The sequence below is a fragment of the Neodiprion virginianus genome, chromosome 4 (assembly GCF_021901495.1).
Source record: "Neodiprion virginianus isolate iyNeoVirg1 chromosome 4, iyNeoVirg1.1, whole genome shotgun sequence".
Lineage (NCBI taxonomy): Eukaryota > Metazoa > Arthropoda > Insecta > Hymenoptera > Diprionidae > Neodiprion > Neodiprion virginianus.
The window spans coordinates 38,397,672-38,417,590 of NC_060880.1; the positions used below are offsets into that span (position 1 = coordinate 38,397,672).

The 19,919-nt window shown below is 36.6% G+C and overlaps 1 protein-coding gene across 9 annotated transcripts in view; it reads right to left on the bottom strand.

The window, feature by feature from the left end:
• LOC124302140 (growth factor receptor-bound protein 14-like) overlaps positions 1–19,919 on the bottom strand; it is a 304,566-nt gene that overhangs the window by 91,775 nt on the left and 192,872 nt on the right. The window lies entirely within an intron of this gene.

The following is a 19,919-nucleotide window of genomic DNA, read 5'->3' on the forward strand; positions in this document are numbered from 1 at the left end:
TGTTATATGCATAAATTACCGTTTGGAAATATATTTCTTCTCTCTTTCGAGAACCGTAATTTGTACAAGTATGAAGGCTGAATTTTTTTTTTTTTTTTTGTAGGTAATATATACTATTATTGCTATTATTAGTACACGTATCGGAAGAAAGAAAAATTGATGAAACGAACGGAGATTGTGCGAGATGGAAGAGAATGTTCAAAAGAACAACATCGATGGTACGGAAATAAAAAAAATAAAAAAAAAAAAAAAAAAAAAAAAAAAAATAATAATTCTTGAATCATTTATTCAATGTGTAAGAAAAGAATTCGTTCCACTCGCGAATTGCTTCTTTTCATCACTGCATACGTTGAATAAGAAGAAGAAAAAGAGAGAAAAAAGAGGAAAGTAAGACGGCATCGTAAGACGGTGAGAATAAAAACGAGAGAGAGAGAGAGAGAGAGAATGATTGAAATAAATTGCGTACGTCTGAATGCAATTTTTTCGCACCATATATATATATACACACACACACATATATATATGTATACACATGTACGAAGCATGAATTATACACGCACTCGAGAGGCGTCGATATGTTTAATTTCACGTCATTTCGACACAGCTGCATATTCAATTAGTTTTTATACGCTGCAACGCTGCCGCGGCTGACTGATGATATTGGTATTGATATCACTTATAAATCGGCTATCGCGAAGCAAATTTGCACTGGTCGGTAAAAAGAATAAAGCCAAAGATGAGAAAGAACAAGAAAATAAAAAAAAAAAAAACGAACAAAAAAAAAAAAAAAAAAGAACACGCAAAATGAAAAGAAATTTATCATCGATATTCTCTGGTTCCAGAAACATAAATACATACACGTACAAGGAAATAAATCTGTGAATTCAGAGGTGAAATATCGACGAATATTTATTGTGCAATAACTCTTGAACACCGGGAGAAATTTTTAGTTGCAAATAATACTAGACTACGCTCCTCAAATACTTTAATTTTATTCGGATTCAAAATAAAAAATAAATTGGCCTCTGCGTGTGGTCATAAAATTTACAAGTACATGTCTGACTGTTAATTTTTTTATAATACGATAAATTAAAGATCGGTGGAAGAATAAATCGATGTCGTGGAATTGTTAGGTTTGGAAAAAAAAAGAAAAACGAATCACTATTTAGCCAACTAAACAAACAGATTTAACGTTTTCGGAGTCAGAAGATTTTATCGATAGGTAAATAATCACACTAACAATAAATAGTTAGTTGTACCGAACTTTGAATAATATACACTGGGAGAAATTTTTATTTCCGGTTACCGCTCGGTCCTCAACTATTTTCATTTTTTACCACAATCGACAAAATATTGTTCTAGGTAGAAAATGAAATGAAGTTTTCTAGCCGTTACCGTAAAGTCTAGTATCCGTTACTATTCTTTCTCGTTACGATCACTTTGGCTATATTTTCTTGCAACGGTTGCGAAAATTTAACGCTCGTGCGACGATAAATTGACGTTAAGCGTTGTTTAACTAAAAAAAAGTAGAGTAAACCTCAGAAACTGATTCAGCGTTGCAATAACCAAAAAAGGATCGACGATAGCGCAAAATGTTTAGGCGCACCTCGTTTTTCGTAATTCCAACGATATTGAAACATTTTTTTCAACGATACCTGTTTTACTCAATTTTTCTAGTTACCGTAACAAATGAAATTTTACTCAGTGTACGTATATCGTAAAAATACTAGTAAATGTCAATACACGAGCGGAATGCCAGAATCTCTAGAAGTCATTGGCCTCGTCCATTGACCAGGAAGACTTGCTACAAGCTAAAACAAATTCGTGCATATATAACACACGGGCGCAATTTCCGACCATTCCAAGTCGTATTTTTCAAGCCGAATGCGAGAGTTTCTCAAGCTGCTTACCGTATTTTTTAATCGCGGTTTAAACACGTTTATTTCGCACAATGAGATATATACGTCAACGTGTCACCACCCGTTCGGCTATATTTAGAAGCCTCGCACGCGTCACTCCCACCTAATTTGCTTAAAAAGTTTCGCGTCGTTAGGTATTCGTGTGCGAAATTATTTGCACGATCGTGAAATTTCCAATTTTCGAATCGTATTATTGGAATCCACGCGTATAGATGGAATTTGAAACGGTTCGTGGAAATTAGAATTAGAAGAAAAAAAATTTTGACAGTCAGTTCTTTTTTTTTTTTTTCTTCTTCTTCCTCCTTTTGCAAATTCGTCAAGAGATTTTATATCCTGTTGGAAAGACGTGGATATTATGTTAATAGAGTTGCGTTCGAGAATAGAAAAAGGAAAACAAATGTCGAAAATGGTATAATCGGATGGGGTTGAAATTCCGAAAGCGCCAAATTCCGAAATACTTGGCGGCGAAACTTGAAGTAATGAAATGAAACTTGAAAGAAATAACAAAGTTTCGAATCGGCGGAAATCCGACGGCTAAAAATTCCCAAACGAAAGATTCTGAAAGTTCGAGTTACGACAGAGCAAAGTTCCGAAATGTAAAGTTTCGATGAAGTCAAATTTGGAAAATTGAAATATACTCACACAGCGTAGTTTACTCGACGAGTGGGCGTAGAAAAAAAACAGAAGAACCGAAAATCAGAATGACCAGGAATTACGAACGTAAAAATATCAAAATCCAAAACAAGAAAAGATCAAAGTGGTGAAATTACACCGAGCCAGAAATTCACAGAACTGAAAATCTTCGATCGCTCGGAATTTCGGTGTTTCGGATACTTAAATTTTCTCATTTTTGCACTTTCGGAAAAAATAATTTTTTTTTTTTCTTTAGATAGAGACTTCCATTCGTTTCATTCTTATCGGTATATTTGTGACCGACTTGCGAATTACGCCACGGAATTAAATATATTTCACGGTGTGATATCTCTACGCCAATATTACCTACAGGTGTAAAAGCAGATTTATTTTCTTTTCTCAAAAAGAAGAAAAAAAGTCGAGCACCAAAATTTCCAATACGCCGTCTAATCAGCGCCTTAGTTACGGTTTCCCTAATGTTCGGTTTTTTACTGACTTGGCACTGGTAACGTTATACGCACGTGTTAAAAAGGTTTTATGCTCGTAGTATTATTGCAGTAAAAGAGAATCTCTGGAAGCCGGTCCAAAAAGTCGAATAATAAGAGAAAGAGGAAAGAAAGGAAAGAAAAAAAAAAAAGGAAAAAAAATAGGACGAAAAGAAGAGAACTGTAAAGCGTGCAAGGATAACAGGTATTTAACAGGGATGAAGAAATAACCCGGAGGAAAATCGTCTTGGTGGTTTATAAATATCCCGTGTATATTACGACTGTAAGGGTGGTTCCAGCATTCGTGCAGGAATATCTTAACGTAAAGTTCCACGGGGTTTGAATAAAAACAATATGAGAAGAATAGAAAAATAAAAAACCGAATATATTCAATCGTTCCTCAGCTTTTTCCTTCGCGTATATTATCGATAAAGAAGAGGAAAGAAAAAAAACCGCGCGGCGGTGTATTATATAAAAGAAATATTATAAAAGGAGAAGCCGGAAAATAGGAAGACGGCTAGAAGTGTAAGAACAAGATAAAATAAAAGACAAGATAACGGCGAAGAAAAAATCGAGGAAAAGAAAGACAAAAATAAATAAATAAAACGATGTCGAGAGAAGAAGAAAAACGAGAAAAAAAAAAAAAAGAACCGAATTATTTGGGAACAAGAATTTTCCGCTATCCAAACTCCTCCGAGTCCCAATCCCGCCTTATTTCCCTTCTCGTCGCGATTCGTCCCTTCGTCGTATCTTCCCTCCCTTTTTACGAGGAGCCTGCTTCTTCGTTCCCGTTCCACTGACGGAGTTTTTATTTGCCGAGGAGAGGGAGATAAAAGGGAGAAAGTTTCGCCACACTCGCGGATCGCGCGCACGTTCAATTCCGACCCGTCTGAAGGACGAGGCACAGAGAAGGGTCATTTTCAATTAAGAAATTTACTACACCCGGCGAGCACCCTCCACGTGAAGTTAACGTCCCTTACAAAGGAGCCTAGACGATACGGAGAGGGACGAGTTTACTGCCTGCCGAATAACCGGAGGAAAAGTCCCCCGCTAAGATACCCCGTTAAAAACCCGTCGGGTTGAAAATTAAACGACCTTGCCGTTGACGACAAAAATAATATACCGGGACGATCTCTTGAGACTTGATAAATCAACCGCGCATGCGCGAGTTTTATCGGCTGGCCAACCCGAGTTTCAGCTGTCAAACTCTCTCTGCCGGCGATGCGGTTGATACGAATTTTCGAGGTTAGAATCTCGAATAATCGAGGCAGCGACTCGGAAAGGTTTCGGAAGCATTTGTTGTCGGGTCGGAAAGTCGATTCTTCAAAGAACGCTCGGAATTCAACGCTTACGCTCTTTGAAAATTCAAACGTAGACATTTTGCGTAGGTTGGCACGCCTGCGTCGCGGACAAAAATATCGCTGCGTGAAGATTTCGCCGACCAATGAGATTTAACTATTTGGCGCATGCGCGGTTGATTTTCAACTTTCAAGAGATTGTCCCGATATGTATGCATATACACACACAGAGTGAATTTCTCACGACGACGGAATGATTCGTCGTTTGCTAAAATTCAATGCGCATGCGCTACGATTCGAGTGTAGTTGTTTGCCAGGGTTACCAACCTTCGTTAAGGGAAACTCAAAAATTATGACAGTTGTCACTGGCAGCTTTCAACTTACTCTTTTACCTGAAAAAGTTTCAACAAAATCGTTGAATAGTTGAGGTCAAAATTCGTTGATTTGACACGGAATACCCTGTACACAAAATTTTTTGATTACAGGTTTAAAACTGATTTTCATTTTATACACGGAATTGTGTATTTAGATTACGATGAAAAATGAAAACAGCTTAAAGAACTATATAGCTGGTGACGACAAATTATAGAAATTTTTGTCGCTAAAAATTTTACCGCATGGGTTGAAAAATCTCAGTTTCGTTCTAAAAAAAAAAATAGTCAACATTTTCCTATTCCTCAAATTCGATGTATGTATTGACTTTTTGATTTTGCGACCTAACAAGTATCAAAAAAAAAAAGGTGCAACATTTCGGATCCTCTACACATCCCTAAAATTTATAAACAACCCGTTTTCGTCGAAGGTGAATTACGATCGGAATTGTGTCGTGTAAAGCTGAACTTAATTCCGAGAAGCCTATCAGAGGGACAGGAAATTGCGGCTCGAATGTTGGGGGAAAATTTATCGCTTTCCTTCGTAAGTGTAATTAAAATTTTCACTCGAGTAATACATGCATGCGTGATTGAATATGCAAAATATCCAGGGGAAAGGAGGCGAAGGAGTGGCTCGATTAAACCCGCTAAACGCGAGAGAGGGTCGCGTGAGTACCGGCGTTTAAAATTAACAACAGGCACAACGGATTTTTAGTACTTGGTAACGAGATGGAGAAAAAAAACAAATAAATAAAACGAAAAGAAAACACGAGGAGGAAAATAAAAATCTTTGACATATGATTTTATAAATTTTAAAATAATTGTAGAGAGAAAAAAAAAATAATCGTTATCAAATACGAAATCAATATACTTTAGGAATGTAATTTCAACCCTAACATAACCTAGAAGACCGATTATTCATCTGTATAAAAAAATCATTAAGATTTAACAATAACAAAAATTCCGTGAAAAATTAGTCCGATTATTATCTGCAACTTCTCTGAGGTGTCCGACAAGATTGAAAAAAAAAATGAACAAAAAAAAAAAAAAAGATCTAAATTTCGTAGATTTGAACAATAATGTAAAACGAGAAGGAGAAAAAAAAAAAAAAAAACGATCTGCATCCTTACATTGAATCTTGGATAGAAATGTTGGTGACAAATGGTATATTGTGTAACAAGGAGGCAAACTCAGTCTTTTCGGACCGAGCGTAGGTTTGCAATGCGAGTCATAGGTGAAGTCGAAAACGTATATTGAAAGTACGCGAGGCGAAAAGTCCGTTGCCCTCCTTGTTGCACAGGATTCTTTACACAAAAAGAGTGAGCTACAAGTTTTTTCACGAAATTGAGGTTTGGGTCGCGTAATGTCAGATCTATCCGCGACGGCGCATGCGCGGAGTGCGGAAAAGACAACTTTCGACACTGCCAGGACACAAAAGTGGTATTTCCAGTACTCCGCGCATGCGCGTTCGTAGAATCGCTCGAGCATCGTAGAAACGAGTACTTTGTGTACATAAATGTTATTTTCGGCTCGATCACGGGACGAATTTCGGTTCCTTTGTCGGTCTCTTCGCGTGCATAGCGTGCGGTGTTCATTGGCTATCCGATGGGTTTACGCATGTACGTAATAATCGGTTGTGCGGAGGGTTTAACGCCGATAAAAGCGCAGGCGTGCAGCCCGGCAGAGCGACGAAGCCTTTGGTGGTTTTGTCCAAGCGCGTTCGTCCCGAAAGCTTGCTAAGCTCGAGGATCGATATGTCCTAGTGAACCCGAATTCACCCCCCGGGGAAACCCTGCGGGCGTTACACACCCGCTGACAATGACCGCCACGACTCGATGGGGAGCGATTATTTCCCTCCGTGGCCAATCGGTATGAAAGTTGAAAAAAAAAAAAAAGAAAAATGTCGACTAGTTTTTCAAGGGTTTATGGGACGTACGGTCGATCATTTTATAATTAGAATCCAGTCTCTCGACTCGTGCAATTCATCCTACATTTTGGGAAATTTCATTGTTGAATGTAACTAGATTAGCTTCGGTAACAATATTCAAAGCTCAGTTTTTCATGATTTTTTTTTTTAGGTTAGAATAAAAATTTTTCACTCAAGGATATCGGTTGGCCAGAAATCGATACTTCCTGTATTAATTTTATCGTAAAATATTCGCACTTGGGGTATAATTTAACGATTATTCTCATATAAAAATGCGAGGATTTATTCAGAAATGTGTAAATTAAAAAAATACTGGAATTATACAATCGAAAGTTCAAAATTTGACCAAAAAAAAAAAAAGAAAAAAAAAACAAACTTTTTTTTTCCCTCCCCGTAATCAATATAACGTAAATTATGATATGATAATAATGATTGAATCGATTTCAAATCACTTTTAAAAATCTGTAATTCTCAGACAGCTTCGATTTCAAATTTTGAAAGACTTAATCACGATATTGTCGTAATTCTTCATCGAGCCTGCGGTCTGTCCGATTTATAATAACATCTCGCAGAGAGCGAGTTCCGATTCTGCGATACGGTTTCGAACTTACGTAACGCAGATGAACGGACGAATAACCGATCGGAATCAGCGTCAATTTGACTAATCGAGCTTAATCAATAATCGATATCGCGATACACGGAGTTCAAGTTACTTTGTATTATATACCGGAGTGACAGAGACAGAGAGAGAAGGAGAGAATCTGCATAGCCGAGCGAATTAAGATCAAAGAATATCGAACAGAGCGATAAATCAGTCGTAATTTATGTGCAGAATCGTAATCCGACAGCCGATCTTTACAAGACCAAAAAACAAAAAAAAAAAAAAAAAGAAGAAGAAGAAGCAAGCGAGTAAAAAAGTGAAAAGGACAATGCGAAATAGCAAAATTGTCTTTTGTTCTTTAAAGAAAACTCTCGGGAATGTTAAAAATTTCGAGGGTAAATTTGAAAGCTGAGTTAACTAATTTACGATTCTCCACCGTGAAACCACCATAAAAAGTTAGTTTAAGCCTAAAGAAAGATTCCGTAAAATGACGAGCGTTCAACGTTACGTGGAAAATCGCACTCACTTAAATTTTCAGTTTTTTCAGTTTTTTTTTTTTTTTCTTTGGAATTTGCGAAGAAACACGTTTTATCACTTCGATTATTAACTCTTTCCTGAAAGTTAAATATTAAGCCCAAAAATCACGATCCGTAACACAAGGATGTATCAACCGGAAATCTTACCCGCCTAAATTAAGAGTTCACATTGCGTTATAACTATTTCACGAGATTGAATTAATGAATAAAAAAAAAAAACATCATCAGACACGCTTCTCAAACATCAACCGAATACTTAATATTACCAAGTGTGGCTCTTCTTAGTGACGAACAATTGATATTACGATTGATGTAGGCATCAGTAAGGAAGAGAGAAATTTTAAAAATTTTATTCACGATTCTTCACAAATCATAAAAAATGTATAACAGTCAAAAATCAATTGAGCTTGGATCCTGCGCTCAAGTTAGAAAGCTCATCTTTTGCCGGAAGCTTTCTTTTAACCTGCACGAACTTATTAGGGGGCGCCACGATGAAAAATCGTTAGTTATTTTTTTATTTTGTGTATTTGACAACAGCAATAATAATAACACAGAGTAAAATGATCGTTCGAGAAACTTTTTTACAAAATTACAGATATTATACATATGCGAAAGCGTTGTAGGTGTCTGTTCGAAATTGAACACCGTTTCCTCCGTCTTGTTATTTCGTTTATCACTGCTTTCTTTCCTCGTTCCTTTTCGTCCGGTTATTTTTTATTGACGCGGATTTCTTCTTCTCTTATTAATATCTTTCTTTCTCTCGTTGGTAGAAAAAAATAAATAAATAAAATAAAAAGCACGGAAGTTTCGGGTGACTGGGTGGATCTTCGATCGATGGATCGATGAAATCGATCGATCGACTCCCGTACCTTCAACACGCAGGCAGAGATGAAAGGCAAACGTGTGAGTATTATTTACCCGCTGTTTGACCGTGAAATTGAATTGAGAAACGGACTGTCTCATTAATTAACCCCGCGAACCTTGAACGGCGTGTTTTCTCAAGGCGAATGTATAATCTCGATATTTACACAAGAGTGGAGTGAACAATTTTGCCAAATTTTTTTTTTTTTTTTTCTGCCGATTACGAAATTCGCCAATTTTCTACGCAAGATCTTGACAAATCGAATCAGCCAATTTTTCCATTGTTCGAGAACATCGCGGAGCGGAAAGAAGCGGTTACAGAGAAAGAGAATGTAAAAAATTACGATGCGTAATAGAACATTTATAACGTTCATTTATTATCTAAATTCTTCGGAAGTCGAGCAAAAATTAACATGACAAAGAGGGGAAAAAATTTCTACGTACCATGATCGTCATCCATGTCGTTGTGTCAACTATCAAACTTATCTCGCTGTGATGCCTGACGTCACTATCAGTATGTAATTCGGCCTTCTCGGATTGATAAGATTATAATTGTAATATCAGTGTATACAATGGGGAGACGATTCTTTTTTTTTTTAATTCTTTTTTTTTTTTTTTTTATTTTACTTTTTTTTTTATGCAAGTTTTTTTTCGCAAATTGAAATTCAAATTTTTTATCTATGATATTACCGCGTTTTTAAATGTAGGTTTTACAAATCTTTACCTTTTGCAAACTTTATTTTACTCAACGATGAGAAACCTCGTTTTACTCCAATGACTTTTCCTTTTTCACAAATTCACTGATACGCTTCTTTTAAATCATGTTTGCACAGCTGAAAGTTCAATGTTACAAAACATTGCGACAAAGTAAGGAGAAATGTTTCGATGAGTTTGTGAAAAAATTATACAGGTCTTGCGATACGTGAAAGTTGCCACTTTTGATTAAAATCGAACCAGTCGACGAGATTTTTTTCCAATTTTGAAGCGACCTGTAACGAATCATCATCGATATCTGACCTTTTTCGTACATTCAGTTTTTCTTCCTTTCCATTTTTGTTTTATTCACGAGTACGTGAAGTATGACGAATACCATAAACTTCGAGAAAATCGTATATTAATCATACGGAAGAAGGAAAAAAGTAATAAAATAAAATAAAAAAAATAAATAAATAAAACGTTTCTGCAAGTATACACGAAAGGTGGAAAAAAAAAAGAAGAAGAAGAAGTTCTTCGATCGTGAAAATTTCGAAAAATTCGCAAGACGTGGGTAAAAGGATAGGAAAGAACGAAAAAAAGGAAGAAAAAAAAAAAAAAACAAAAAAAGCGCCGTCACCGATGAGAAATTGCAATTGCGTAATTTTTTCTGCCAATATACTCGAGTCTACAAGGCGGTTCTTTGGAATGTGCATAACGGGAGTTCACGAAGCGTCTAGTTTCTGCTAGTTTTCCAACTTTTCCCCACTTTTCCGTCCCTTCGTCTCCGACTGGTATTTAGTTTTCACCCTATTTGGTGCTCGTTGTTTCAGCGCGATGCTGGTGTCGAGAACTCATCTTTTCCATTCCTTTTCCCTTTCCCGTTCTACCCGACGATTTAAATTTCGCGAACATTTCAGTACGATAATAACACTGTCTTAATTTTGAAGATCGGCAAGTTTTCTCTTTTACTTGAAATTCAAATTTTCTTCTTCATCTCTCTCCTCGTGGATTGGATTCTTTTTCTTCTTCTTCTTCTTTTCCTCGTCTTCGACGTCGGTGAATTTACAATCGCGTTCAGCGACCAAGTAACGAGACATTGTGTGTAACATGACATTGTAATAAATCGGCGAGTCGCGATTCAGGTCGAGGAATTCAAACGTCGACTTGACTTGGCTTTTCTCTCTCTCTCTCTCTCTCTTGACTGTCTCTCGGGTCAAAGTACGTATATCGCATTGAAAAAAGAATGATAGAGAGAAAGAGAGACGGGCAGAACAAACGAAAGAAAGAGAGAAAGAGGAAGAAAAGAAACGATCGGTTTCAACGGATTGCCGATCGTTATCGATATTTTCTGATCCGGATTGAAACGGTTCGTTAGATCGGGTCTCATGATAAATCGATCACACGATGACTCCGTCGATAAATGAATCAATCACTATCGTCATACACGCGCATACCCACTGCAGCTAGTCACCGAGTAACCAGCTGCCGGAGTTGCTACCAGCTACCGGGTGATTCGTTTCAATTCACCAAAATTTTTATTTATCGTGAAAACTTTCACCCGCAAAAACCTGAATTTTTCTAGTTACTGTGACAAATGAAATTTTTCTCAGTGTAGTATATAAATTGGGATAAAAAACATGCGCCAATAAACTACCCCTGTGTGTTATTTATTTATTTAACTGTCGTTTGTCCTTATTTTTTTTCATTTGACTAAACGCCGCAAAAATATGTGCAAGAATTTCTGCCTCGCAATAATGTTAACCCTTTCAGTCACAGAAGCCACTGTAGTAACACCCTTTTTTTAATAACTTTGTTCTTTTTATATTCCCTGCAATATCCTGAATTCGAAAATTTTCCGATGTTTTTTTTTTTTGTGTGTTATTTAAATGTCAAATGGAAAGAATAGAACAGGCACCTCTAAATATCAATATCGAGAGCTCATATTTGGTTTGATAACTTTTACGTGAGATGGTTAACCGAAACTTTGATGCACCTGTGAAAAATTTATTTAGTTTTTTTTTTCTCTACCACACCCTAATATACCGGGAAAGTCTCTCGAAACTTGAAAATCAACCGCGCATGCGCGAGTTTCATCGGCTGGCCAACCCGAGTTTCAGCTGTCAAACTCTTTCTGCCGGCGATGCGGTTGATACGAATTTTCGAGGTTAGAATCTCGAATAATCGAGGCAGCGACTCGGAAAGGTTTCGGAAGCATTTGTTGTCGGGTCGGAAAGTCGATTCTTCAAAGAACGCACGGAATTCAACGCTTACGCTCTTTGAAAATTCAAACGTAGACATTTTGCGTAGGTTGGCACGCCTGCGTCGCGGACAAAAATATCGCTGCGTGAAGATTTCGCCGACCAATGAGATTTAATTACTTGGCGCATGCGCGGTTCATTTTCAACTTTCAAGACATTGTCCCGGTATGTATAAACACTAGCTTAAACAGAGATACGTGATTTGGTATAAATTGACATCGACACGTGCAGGGTGACGAAGGTAAGGGATACGGGGGACGGGGACAAGGACCAGGACGAGAAGAGGAGACGGTTCGCCGGATAAACGGTAGTAGGAGGAGGATTGATGCGAACTACGGAAAATCTCACGAGGGTCGTAAATGCCGCGGACAGGAGCACATGCGTACCAACCTCTACGTACATAACCTGCGTACACGCATGTGTGCGTGCGTTCGTGTGTCTGGGCACAAGGTGGCAAGGCAGGCGAAAGTGACTGACTGGTGTCCTACTACCAGCCGACCAACCCGGGTGTCGTGTCCTTTTCCGCGGTGGTGCGTATATGGCCGTATCAAATTTTATACTACTGGATTCTTTTTTTTTTCTTTTTTGTTTTTTTTTTTTTTTTTTACGCCCCGTAAAGTCACACTTATTGCCAACGATCCCCCTGGTCGTAGTCTCGAGGGAGGAGGCTGAGAAGAGGGTGGGAGGGGGGGGGGGGGGGGGGGGGGACACGCGCGGACTCGCCTCCGAAAATGGAAAAAAAATAAAATAAAAAATAAAAAAAAAAAAAAAACGAGAGAACATTTTACCCGTACCGAAATCCCTCTGTGACCGGGAACGATAAAAGGCTGCTTCTGTGGCCCTTACTCACCGAACCGGATTCAACAGCTTCGCTGTGTAACGAATTGTGAGAGATGCTCGAACGAGAAGCTAAAAATACTAAAAAAAATAATGACGATGATGATAATAATAATAATAACAACAACAACAATAATAATAATTTCACGTATTATACAATAACGATTGTTTTTGTACCTTTTTTTTTTTTTTTCTTTTCTCTTCCTCACCTTTTCCTCAAGAATTTTTCCCTTCCCTTGACAAATTCGCGTACGACAATCGAAGTATACAAATATCGTAACATCGTGTTGCGTGGAAATATTTATACTTGTGTTTATTTATTTATTTATTTTTTTCACAAGTCGACAAAATTTACTATTATATTGGGGAACATTTGACAACAAATGTATACCCTTGTATGCGTTTATTGCGGAAATTTTTGCCAAAGCGGTGTGACAAAATTGCGATCGGTAAAATTGACCGCATTTAAATACGTTGCGTTTCGGTGTTTTTCTTTGTTGGTCAAATCTTTTAAAACAATAATTTGGTAAAATGTAAGACAGCAGAACCGTTGCTGATTAAATAAATTACTCGCTAAAGAATAATTAATGAAAAGTAATTTTTTTTTTAAATAAATGAAACAAAAACCACTCTCCAGCCGTGTTTCGGAGACGTCGGAAACTCTCCGAACGATGTTTGCGAAGTGAAAAATCCCCGCCGCTTCGACGGTACTGAGATTATGAAACGAAAAATTCAACGACGAAGGAATAAAAATAAAATTTTTTCAAATTTAATTCACTCGCTTTTCACTCCGAAAGAGTGACGTTTCGTATTTAAAAAAATTTAGAAACAATGCAAACCCGAAACTACAGCTTTACTTTACGCATCTAGTGACGGTCGTCAATCATTATTGTTGTTATTATTGTTATTATTGTGCCGTAAATTTAAGAAATATATATATATATATATTCAACTTCAACCTCCGGGAATCTTGTTGAATTTCGATTACTTCCACTTCCTCTTCCTCTTCTTCTTCTTATTCGTTCATTCAAACGTTTCTTTTTTTTTTTTTTTTTTTTTTGTTTTTCATTTATTTTTTATTTTCCAACCACATCCAGCAACGTCCACAGCACGCGAGTAGAGGTACAATGTCCGAAGAGCTGGGAAAAAGACTGGAAAGGAGAGCGAGAAGGGAAAACAAAAAAAAAAAAAAAGTAAAGTTAAAAAGAAAAAAAGAAAAAAAAACGGAAAAGGCAGTAAGGTTGATGTATGGAAGAGGCAAGGAACGAGGTGTGTGTGTGTGTCACACCGCCAGAAAGTCTGACAACCCGGTGATCGCGTTAAGGTTGACACAGTTATGTCATCGCTAAAAACATACCTGGCTCTACGTACACACATGCATAATTATATATAGAAATACTAGCAGCCCATCCCGGCTTCGCACGGGCATATAATAATATTAAGTAATAATATAAATGTTATTTTTCTAGAAACTCACTGTAAACATTGTGTATTTTCTTTTATTATATTATTATATGCCCGTGCGAAGCCGGGATGGGTTGCTAGTGTAGCTTATATGACACGTTCGTAGATTTACCATAGCAGCGCCATCTATTGATTACTTACTCAATCCAGTCGAAAGGTATCGACATCTGTTAGAATCATTCGGAGTTAACAGATAATTGTGACTGTCAAATAATAACAGACAAATAATTAGCAATATATTATAATTGCGACTATAATTTGAGATTTAAACTATCCTATCTCTCAAGTTGGATCGAACTGCACATGGTGTGCGTATTTTATTATAATCGGTTAAGTGGTTTAAGAGTCCATTGAGGACAAACATCGTGACACGAGATTTATATATATTAAGATATTATATAAATGTGCAGACGAGTGTGCGTGCATATGATACACTTAAATGGGTGCGGGTGTAATTTCACTGATTCGTTTTTACGTGCGGAAGGAAAAGTATGGACAATGGTGTTTTATTTATTTTTATTTATTTTTTTTTTAAAATCTTTCTCTCAATCATTTTGTTCATTTTTTCTACCTCTTGTACAATTTTTTTTTGCTCCAACTGTAGAGGTTTCTGGTTCTTTTACGTTTTATCTATTTCTTTTCATTTCTTATTTTCTTCCTTTCCCTCTCTCTCTTCTCTTCGATTTCATTTCTAGGCTATTTCTGTTTTACCGAGAATTCTTAATGACTACGTGACGTTTCATCGCGTGATAGCTAATTCTTCGTAACTAGGTGTATATATATATATATAATAATATATATATTACGTTATTGACGTTGAGTCATTCCGAGGAGCAAAAGCTGATTTACGCCAAAGTTAGCCACGCACTCACACCACTACATACGTTGTACGTACACGTGTGTGTGTGTGTGTGTGTGTGTGTGTGTATATATATATATATATATGTTAAATGTGAGATAGGATCGATGATTAACGCGGTGTCGTGAAGCTATAGAATTTTATACGAAATAAAATTGACTTGTAGAAATCAGAATGGTATATTTAAAATATATAAAGTTAGATAACGTTTATTAATTTGACTAACGTGCCTGCGACAAAATTTATACGCGACATTAGAATAACTTGTATTCCACTCGATATCGAAGATATTACTTATACCTTGTACAAGGTGTTGTAAAAAATTAATTTTATACATGAATATCTGTATTATTCCCAACGAATTTCAAATAAACGGAAATCTTTATTCACATTACATATATGCGAGTTTACAAGTGTAATAAAAAGACGAGGTATGATTTTATACGATGACGTAATTTTTCCGATCCCTGAGCGATCATTTTATTCCCGATCAAACGAGTATGATCGATTAATTTTCATCACAATCGGTGTTTTTTTTTTTTTTTTTTTTCTTTTTACTCCCATGAACGAGGCAATGCAATATTGATTCATGTGATCGGAGTATTAATCATCATCGTTGTATTATTTACCAAGTACCTATTCGGTATAAAAAGCGAATGGTAAATGCACATTTTCACTTGATATCGAAAAATGCACAGTCTCAAAAAAAAAAAAAATAATTAAAGATACGAAATAATCGATTATTTTCTCGCGACTATTTTCAATCAAGTCGCAATTGTAAATTGCACGGACGGCGAGGTGTCGCAACGGGACTGAATAACAATAAATTGTTACATGTACCCTACGTGTATTGTGGATAATACGTAGAGGCATAACGCGATGTATCCTTGGTGATCGGGTAGAATGAGCAATTGATAAATAACGAGCAAGCAACGTGCAACGAATCGAGCCAAAGGCTATTCCGTACGAAACTCGTTCTTTGCGTACCTCTACGTTTCACAAGTCACGTACATACCTTGTATCCGCATCTGTATTCACATGTGTCACACAAACGCACATATGTGTGTGTTATAGTCTTTGCCAAACGACGTGTGCCTGATGCAGATAAAAAATATACGCGGTGATTGTAAATTATTCGCAAAGGGAAAAGCTGATGCGTGAGAAAAATCGGCGGGTGAAGAGATGGAAAATAAAAATAAAAAATAAAAAAAAATCAAAAATAAAAACAAAAAAAGTTCAAGAGAATGAAAAAATGCGTGGATACTTTTACCACGTGGGTTGAGGATTACGTATTATATTGAATATATATTTATTGTACAACCGAGCGATACTTTGGCGTAGCTCTTGAGGAAAAGAATCGACCCGATAAGGTGAAACATACTCGAGGGTAAAAAATATGCTCGTGTGATCGCGGTTCAGGGATTTGCATCCCGTGTTCACGGAAATTGAGCGGTAATCGCTTGTACGAGAGGAATGGAAAAGAAAAGAAGAGAGGACAAATAAGAGAAGAAAAAAAAAAAAAAAAAAAAATTATGTGCAAAGAATAATCAAGCAGCTGCCGCGAGTCTCGGTTAGACATGAAAAGGATTTTTCGAATTCAAACGACCGTAAAAGCTGCACGTGTAAAAATATCACACATTGTATGTACGACGTACAAGAAGCGGCGTGCGATTATTTTTACTCCTTTCTTTCACTTCGTAACATATTATCGTTTCGATTTAACATTTATTTATTCGTTCCTTTCTTATCCCGCCTATCCTCAATTACTGTCCCTATTTTTAAACTGCAATTTACTTGCTTTTTTTTTATGTCTATTCTTTTTCAAATCGTTGAAAACTTCAAGCTCTCTACGTATGAAAGATATAAACAAAAATATGACAAACGTTTTTATTTATTCATTCATTTTTTTTTTTTTTTTTTGTAGAAACAACGCATGAAAGAGAATATTCTTATTACAGCAGAGGTTTGAATTTCCGCGCCCTTTTTCGATGACGTCACTAAGCACTGGCCGATCATACGATACGTCGATCAGCGGTTCTCATTCCTTGTTGCGTCGTTATTTTTCATTTCTTTTTTTTTTTTCTCATCATTCCTTTCGATGGTTCAACTTTCATCCGCGACGAGAAAATTTACGCAACCTGCGCTACTTGTTAAAGAAAAAACAAATTGCGTTGAAGAGCGGAGGTGTAATTAATTTACCTCGATTGTAAGGAATAAATTTATACGCACCGACTCATTATTGTTACATGACTTGACGTACCGTACATTTTAGTTCACTATTTATCTAAGTATGTATCTAATTTCATCGAGTCGTTACGTGCCTACCATTAATCTTTTAATTACCACATAATTATAGATATGATGGAAGTGAGGTGAAGAGAAAAGAAACTGGCGTAACGCGGGTGGCCCAAATGAGGAATAATAGAAGCATTGTTTGCTTTCATCGGTATCAGGCATTGTACATATTAAACGCGTACAACGTGTAAATGTATTAGAAAAAAATTATACAACGAATAAATGTCAAATTTGCGATAATTAAGGCAAAACTCACAATTAAAACAACATCTACTACTGCAACAACAACAAGATGCAACTGATTCGGAAAAAATCAAGAGTAGAAAAATAATTACGCTTTTACGTTGGTATTCAAGTACAAAAAATATCGTCTGTCATGTAAAGGGTGTCTCAAAAAAAAAACTACGTCATATAGAAATAAAAAAAAAAAAAAAAAAATATTGTTTTCTCGAAATAAAATAAATAAAAATAGACCAACGATCCGCTAGTCGTTCTGAAAATTGGTCAAATTCATCGCGTTCCGTAATTTCAGTGAAATTATTTCGAAAAGAGATAGAAAAAGAAATCGGGCTGTCAGCAGATCGGCGAAAGATTGCTTCGACGACTCCGAGGAGTTATGTACAATTTATTACGGGTTACGGAGATAGTTATCGGAGTTTCGCGTATTATACCTATTATTACAAGCGGACGAAGAACCTGTAATAATAACTCGGTGGGCATCTCCTCTGTCCACCAGTTCACGGATCGAGTTTGTATACCTCGAGCTGCTGGCTGCTGCTGCTGATACGGATCTTGGATCTACAGCGGGAATGATGATGGGAGAAAAAATCTCACTTACTCATGATCGAGCTTGACGAGCTGACCTCGATCGATTCACTCTAATTTCGCTGAATCTTCTCGCCATTTTTTTCACTCCCGTTCCATCATATCGCTCGAAAAAGTGAGTGGTCGAAAATCTAGTAATAACAACAATATCGTTGAAAAAGAAAAGGTTTAAAAAAAATCCGACGGACCAAGCAGCGTTTTATTTTCAAGCCTACGTTCATGTTCTTGTATTTCCTTTTCGCTAAAGATGGGGAAAACTTTGCTATTTCGAATACCTTCGCACCGTGTCTAATTTTTCGAAAACTGCATTCAACGAGCCGTGATAAACGAGCGTTAATTAAATCTACTCCGTAAATTTCTATGATCGTTTGGCGAAAAGTTCGCTCTACGGGGCGGGCGAATTTCTGTTTGTTAAACAGGATCGTATTGTTTGTTTTTAGAAGCTGAACTGCACTCTGCGGTAAAAGCTTTCGCTCCGTTCCGAAAACGAGAGGTGAGATTGCGAGAGGAATAGTAAATACCGGATCGCCGTTTGTTATTTCTACAAAGTAAGCGATTTTCGAAGATTATTATACGTGCAAGGTTATTGCGTGATACAAATAGATCGATTGAATCAACGTCGATTTGAAAATAAAAACATCGATCTGGAAAAATGTTTCAAGAGTTAATCGGAGAAACCGTACAAAAATAAAAAACACAAAACGAATATCGAAACACGACCGAAACAAATGATCGAATAAAAATGTTTAAAATGGAGCTAAAAGTTGATACACGTAATAAGATTAGCGAATAATTTCGACGAGGGATGTGAAAATGTCGAAAAAAATGTTTCAACGTTTTCAAATCACAAGATTTTTTTCTTTTTTTCCTTTCATCGAAGTTTATTTACGTAGATGATCGGTTTCGTACCCAATCTAGGTACATAATTTCCCCTCCTGTTACACTTGCGAGTAATTTGAGGTTGATTTTGGCGACACTAAAATCAGAGGTTACGCACGCTCGGAAAAAGTCAAAGCTTTTTGGCGAACTGCCCGGAAGCTTAAGCGCGTTCTACTGATCCACATTGAGAGACCCCTTCCTCTTGTATTTCCCCGAACGAGAGGGAGTTTCGATAATCTCGGGAAAGGGTGAAACAAAGGGAAAATAAACAGCCCTTGTACCCAAATCTCTTCATCGCTGCAGCGCAACCGGTTTCAGGGAGGTTTTCATTTGAGAAAAAGGAAAAAGGAAATAGGACAGAAGAAGAAGAAGAAGAAGAAGAAGAAGAAGGAGAACAGCTGATAACGAGGGGTGGAAAAATCGGGAATGTAGAATTGCGAAGTGACGGAAGGGGAAAAATCATATCGATTTTTTGATAATCCGAGAGTTCAATTCGTGTATAATCTGAAAATTTGGAGGTTGGAAATATACGTTATGTATACAAAAAGCGAAATGTGTGATAAGGGTGAAAACACGAGAAGCCAAAATACAGAATTATCAAGATTCCGACATTTTTTTTTTTTACATTTCTACACTTTTGCCAAGGACTCTGCATTTTCTCTTCCTCAGGTATTCAACTCTCTCTACGTTTTAATTTTTTTCATTTTTGGTGTTTTCAAATTCTATGAATTGTGTGTCGCAACATTCGAGTTTTTGAAAATTCGACATTCTATGATCTGGTTTTCTAGATTTCTACTTTTTTAGCTTCTTATACACCTTTTCGATACTCGGACTTTTCAAATGTTTAAACTCTACCAAATAAATGATCACATGTTTCAAAGTTGGACATATTTTTACCTTTCTACATTTCGATTCATCTATATTCCGATTTGCTAAGTATTTGAATTCTACCAATTCATTTAACCAACCTTTGTGAAAATCTGATATTTGCTTTTCCCCACATTTCGAATGATTTTTATTTCGACTTTCTACACATGTTCAAATAATACCAACTGAATTTTTAAAGTTATTAAAAATATGATACACTTTTCTTCTTACAAATACTTCAACAGTTCTGTATTCCAAATTTTTTCATTTTCAAGATTTACGAAATACGTTCATCGAGTCATCGAAAA